The sequence below is a fragment of the Ursus maritimus genome, unplaced genomic scaffold (genome assembly GCF_017311325.1).
Source record: "Ursus maritimus isolate PB19 unplaced genomic scaffold, ASM1731132v1 scaffold_8, whole genome shotgun sequence".
Taxonomy (NCBI): domain Eukaryota; kingdom Metazoa; phylum Chordata; class Mammalia; order Carnivora; family Ursidae; genus Ursus; species Ursus maritimus.
Genome location: NW_024426996.1, coordinates 20,848,508 through 20,854,939, shown reverse-complemented (window position 1 = coordinate 20,854,939; position 6,432 = coordinate 20,848,508). Strand labels below are relative to the sequence as shown.

Here is a 6,432-nt window from a genome sequence, read left to right as displayed (position 1 = left end):
CGTCAGCACGCCGCGGCGGACCCCGCCCCTCGGCCGCCGGTGGAGCTGGGCGGGCTGGCGCGGGGGCTGCCAGCGACGCGGGAGCGGACGCACGCTTGGGCGGCCGGCTGAACCGAGGCGCCAGCCTTTCCTCGTTGGTGAGAAGAGCACGGAACTGTGCAGGCGAATACAGGTGGTGTTTTCTTCAAAGGGAAAAGAAAAGAGTTCACTGAAAGAAAATTAAGAACTAGGGCTAACTCTTCGCCAGTTACTTAAGCTTAGACTCTCACACGTAGCGTTAGAAGGGAGGTTTTCTAAGCTAAAGTCTGTCCTTTGAAGTAGCTGAAAATAGAGGAAAGCTGACGCACGTGGAACGTTTACCAAAATTGAGTATACATTAAGCCGTAAAGAAACCCCCAGCGACATTCAAAACACTGAAACCATTCAGGGTATGTTCTTTAACCCAATAGAATTAAAGTAGAAATAAACAAAATTAAAACTCCCAAATGTATGAAATGGAACAAAACGCTTCTAAGTATTAAATGGGTTGATGAAGAAATCACAATGGAAATGAGAATATCTGAACTGAATGATAAAGATGGAACATTGCCAAAAGTGGGGTCCAGCTAATACAATGCTTAGAGGAAAAGTTAAAGATTTCTTTATTTCCAGCTGTGCACTATGATGCAAATGTTTTTTTAATAACAGCGACAGGGCGAAACTGTTTCATCCCTGTATGTAGCATTCTTAGCCCATTCTTTTGCATACAGTAATCACTCATGATTCCTGTTATTTATTTATTATTACGGTAGTAATATTAGCTGATGTTTGAGAAAACAGTATAGCGTACTGATTAAGTTCTGAGCTTTGAAGCCATGGTACCTGGCTTTGAATTCTTGTTCAGCCATTTACTAGCTATGTGCCCTTGTGCAAGCACTTAACCTCTTTATGTCTCAATTTTCTTATTGATAAAATAGGGTTAGGTTAATGGCAGTACTTTATGTGGTGAGGATTAAATGAGTGAATCCATTTAGTAACAGAAAAATGCCAGCCATATTGTTATCACCCCAAAAATGTTAGCCATTATTACAATTCAAGTGAAGATGTATTAGTAGGTAAAGCTGGAAAGGTAAAAATGTCCTAAATGGACTTAATGTCATGCGAAGGAATTCTTTAAGCCATGGAACTAAAACTAATATTTGAGAGCTAACTGTGTGCCTAATACATTATCTTTACTGAAGGTTACTACATGCAGGAATTCTTATTTCCTAATGGAGGAAGTTCATGTCTGAGAATGCCTGTCACTCCCACTGACCCCTTCTGGGAGGCTCCTTCTGCATGTATTCTTGCTGGTACCACATGACACTAATTTGTGGTCACTGCTGATGCAAAGGTGTCCTGACACAAATGTCCATACCATAGCCATGGTAATTAGCTTGTCCAATCAGTTTCTTTCTCTTTCTTTCTCTCTCCTTCCTCCCTCCCTTCCTTCCTTCCTGATTTTATTTATTTGAGAGAGAGAGAGAGAGAGAGAGAGAGGAAGAAAGCAGGAGCAGGGGCAGAGGCAGAGGGCAGGGAGCCCAAAGCAGGGCTTCATCCCAGGACTCAAGGATCATGACCTGAGCCGAAGGCAGACTCTTAACTGACTGAGCCACCCATCCAATCACTTTCTTTCTTAGGAATTTGACCTGGACATGTGGGAAGAAAGCCTGTAGTCTGTTATTTGAAACAGAAGTAGAAAGGTGCTCAGAGATGATCAGAGATTGAGAAAGTAGCTGGGTTATGGTAATGATGGTACACTAGAGTGAAGAACTAAGAATGGTGGCTGCTTTGATCGTCAACAATTTGCCCATGAAACCTGTTGCAAAACAACTTCTGTATGATTTCAATACTTTATAACCCATTTCAGTTCTCTCTAATTCATTCATGTGACTTAATTTTTAAATTAAGTACTCTTTGACATCAAGCATTGAAGAAAATGAAATGAATGAATGATGATGTCACAACAATCCATGTCTGAATCCTAGAGAGGAAAAAAAAAAGGTCTATGAGAAAAAAAATTGAGAGAGCTCTTTCACTCAGGTCTGTAAGACAATGAAAGCAGGAACAACATTGCTTTGGGGCACATCTAATAGATGAGAACACAGAAGGGAGAGGGCACAATTCCCCCCAGAGAGCCATGGAGTTTTGGAATTTTGCGGACTCTGGATGTTCAGCCATGGTGCTTGACAGAAGACGTAAGTGGCCTGATAGAGGAATAACACCTGGTGGGGTCCCTGGCACCTGGGGATGGGTGGGGTGTCAACAGCTGCATGTAGCAGTAGACCTCAGTGCCCTTGAAGTGACAGGATGAAGAAGTGAACCACCCAGTAAATGATAGTGGGGAAATGGCAGTACCCCAGCATGAACACCTGTGAGACACATCTCAGGTTTTGAGACACTTGTGGTGAGGGGCGGGGAAGGCGTTCTCAAGGAGCTGGAAGCCCTGCATTCTCACATTGGCCCAAGAGCAAGGAAACTTTGAATTTGTACTGTTTCAATGAGTCAGTCTGTATTTTATAGGCATATGCAGTTTGGGAAAACTTGGGTTATTCCTTGTTTTATAGGATGATTTTCAGTGAGCTGTGATGGAGAGACATGGACCAGCATGGAGCATTTGGGTGAGTGAGATATTTTCATTCTTCTTTTCTTTTTCCTTTTCTTTCCCTTATCTTTCCTCCTTCCTTCCTGTGTACCCTTTTTACATTTTTTACAACTCTAACAGCATTGGAGTGAGACTTGGAGGTATTAAAATGGACACAAATGGACGTTTACACTTAGGGAGTTCCAACTATGTGACAGACATTTTCCTAGACGCTAAGAATACAAAGATGAATAGGGCATCTTTTGCACATCTCAGCAATATTGACATTTAGACCACTCCCCATCCCCAAACTCTTTTTTCTGGACCTTGGGGACATCTTTCACCTAGATTTTTTCCTTACCTCTCTGGCCCGTCCATCCCAGGGACCTTTGATACCTGCTATTTCTCTACCTGGTCTTTAAGCCAGAGTGTTTTTCAGCATTCTTTCTTCAGTTTTTTTTTTTTTTTAATATTCTATTTTTACTCTATATATTTTCTTTAAGGTGATGCTTCTCAAATCTGCAGTTTCAGGCCAGATCTCCTTTCTGGGCATCTGGGTTCACATTTAGAACTGGACATAGAAACTTGAAGTATTAAAAATGAACTTGTTTCCTTTCTCCTAAATCTGTTTTTCACCCCATATCCCTATTCACTCAGTGTCTTAAGCGTCAGAGTTATTTCCTCCCCTGGCCCCATTTTATCAGTACTCTCCTTTCTGTCTTTCCCTGTTACCTTAACCAGTTCCTTGCTGATGATGTCAGCTTCCCTGTCCCATTAGGCTGATCTGAAAATACAAGTGAACAACAAAGAGTTCATCAATTTAACTATACCCTTTTTAAGCTCTCTCTCCTTCCATTCTCAGCCACACTTTTAGCAACAGAAGTCTACATTGATTATTCCCATTTCTAACTTTCCTTTCATTCCTTATCTCACTGCAGTCTAACTTTTGTTCTATAGCTCTGTTGAAACTTCTTTTGCCAGGAATGCTAAACTCATTGGACACTTAAAAAAAAAACCTCTTTATTGTAAAATAAAAATACAGGAGCGAACAAACCACAACAAAATGGATTTTGCCAGCCACGCCAGTATCCCCTTCCTATTCCTCATACCAATCACAATCTTTAACCTTCCTCTAAAAGTAATGAATACCCTGACTTCTGATTGCAGAAGTCACCCCCTTGGGTCTTTTGATGGTTTTGTTATCCAAGTTTGCATCCCTTGACGTGGTAGCTTTAGTCTGCCCATTTTTAAAAAACTTGATCTATCTTTTAAGTCCTTTTTTAAATGTACAAATTTTCCTCCATTCCTTTCGTTGCTTACAATTTATCTGTGAGAGAAATAATACATTTTCTCATAGTCTGTATTCTGCTGTTTGTGGAACCATTATACAGTTATATGTTACTCTGTCCTCTGTACTTTCTGCAAATTGCCGGTGGGATCCAGAAGCTTGATCAGATTCCTGTTTGATCCTTTTGGCAAGACTATACGTAGTAAGGTGTTCTCATCTGGAGATACCTAATGTCTGGTTTTTGTTCTTTCTTGATGTTACCAACTATTGATGTTCAGTGCCTAGATTCATTAATTCACGCTGTTTGCAAAATAGTGATAATAAAATTTCGTCATTTTGTTTCCATATGTTAACTGGAATAGTTTTTGTAAGGAGATACACATCATTTACTGTTTGGTTACCCAGTGGTATAGTTCAAGNAGGGAAAGCAAGATAATTGATTCTTTCATTCTCTTTACCTAGGTGTCAAGAGAGCATGTTGGTTCCCTGTTATCTTCACAAGGACCAATTCAATTAAGAACATTACTTTGAACTCATGAATTTAAAGATATTTGATAATTTTCAGTTCATTGTAGTTCATTTCTTCATTGATACTCAAACTGTTTCATCTTTGGTCAGTGGGAGCCTCTTCAAATTGGCTCCTAAGTTCTTATGGCATGACCTTAGTAGTGTTTAATAGCTTCTTTCTTTTTGGTGTGTCAGAATGGTCCTGCCTCATCATGTGAATTTACTGCTCTAGATTTATAATCAGTAATTTCACCAAAAAGCCCTTGCACAAGGATCAATTGTAGCCTTCAAAAGATGTATTCAAGTCCTAATTGTTGGTACTTCTGAATGTGACTTTATTTGGAAATAGGGCCTTTGGACATGAAATTAAGTTTAAGATCTCCAAATCATTCTGAATTTAGAGTGGACCTTAAATCCAATGACTGGTATCTTTATAAGAGAAAGGAGAGGAGGATTTTATTTTATTTTATTTTTTTTTTAAAGATTTTATTTATTAATCAACAGAGACAGAGACAGCCAGCGAGAGAGGGAACACAAGCAGGGGGAGTGGGAGACGAAGAAGCAGGCTCGTAGCGGAGGAGCCTGATGTGGGGCTCGATCCCATAACGCTGGGATCACGCCCTGAGCCGAAGGCAGACGCTTAACCGCTGTGCCACCCAGGCGCCCCAGGAGAGGAGGATTTTAGATATGCAGGCCCAGAAGAAGATCATGTAAAGACAGAGATCCAGAAGAAGGCATGTAAAGTGTCAGAGGAGCAAACTGGTTTCTCCTTGCTATTTAAAATGTTAAGGAAGGAGGTAAATGGAAGGAAAGAACTGTTAAGGAAAAGAAGATTCAAGCCCTTGATGATTTGGGAGGTTCTCACACTATCCAGATCATAAAGGATCAAAATTAAGAAGTTCATTGTTGGAAAAGTATGCTCTAGAGAGAGGGTCAAGGATGTAGCTGGGCAACCTTTTGCTTAAAAAATTGGGGTTGTGACTTGTGGATTTACTTAGCCAACTCAGCAGAAGCCGGGAACAGAGATGGGGTGATCCAGGAAAGATCTGTGGAGAACCCTGTCTTGTCTAATGGAGTAGACCTGCATGACATACATAGGTGACCCACAATGGGTTTTGAAAATGTAGCATTAGCAGAAACACTGACAGCTTGGACTGAAGGGGACAGAGAGAGACAAAATGAGGGAAAACTGTTGGACTTCTGAGATCCTACAGGCAGGAAACTGGCTGATAGATCTACTTGGCTGCAAACATGTGTTACCTTTTGAGAAAAAGGAAGAATGTCTCCAAGGGCAGAGCCCCAGTTGCACAGAGGCTGGCAAGGTCCCATCACACGCTCAGAGGCTTAGCATTGGGACATAGAGGATTTTTTTCAGGCCTTGAAACCCAAAGGAATTTGTCTTCCTGGATTTGGAATTTGCTTGGGACTGGTGACCCCTTTATTCCTTCCAATATCTCTCTTTTGTAGTGGGAATGTCTATCTTGTGCCTGTCCTACCATTGTGTTTTGGGAGCAGATAATTTGTTTTCTAGTTTCACAGTACTTCAGATGGAAAGGAATTTTGTCCCAGGATGGATCATACCTAGCATCTCATTCATACCTAATTTTGATGAGATTTGGGACTTTTGGGCTGATGATATTTAAGAGATTTTAGAGTTGGTGCTATAACTGGTTAAGACTTTTGGGAATGTTGGCATGGAATGAACGTATTTTGTATGCTGGATAGACATGAATTTTAGTGGGCAAACTATAAGGGGGTGAGTGGTGGCTCCTCAAAAGATAACGTCCTTCTGGGGAACCTGTGAATGTGACGTTACTTGGAAAAATGGTCTTTGCAGATGCAAATAAATTAAATGACTCAAGATGAGATCATTCTGGATTGAGTTGAACCTTCAGTCTGGTGATATGTTTCTTTGTAAGGGATAGAAGAGGATAAGACAGACACATAAAGAAGTCCACGTGAAGACAGAGGTAGAGATGGTAGTTATGCTCTCAGAAGCCAAGGAAGATCTGAAGGCACCAGAAGTTTGCAAGAG

General features: G+C 40.9%; 1 long non-coding RNA gene across 1 annotated transcript in view; it reads left to right on the top strand.

Moving 5' to 3' along the window:
* Positions 1-33: 33 nt before the first annotated feature.
* Positions 34-6,432, top strand: part of LOC103665343 — a 406,966-nt gene continuing 400,567 nt past the window's right edge. The window contains exons 1-2 of the long non-coding RNA XR_569272.2: positions 34-172; positions 2,586-2,639. This is a non-coding gene — a long non-coding RNA (uncharacterized LOC103665343). The remainder of the gene's footprint in view (positions 173-2,585; positions 2,640-6,432) is intronic.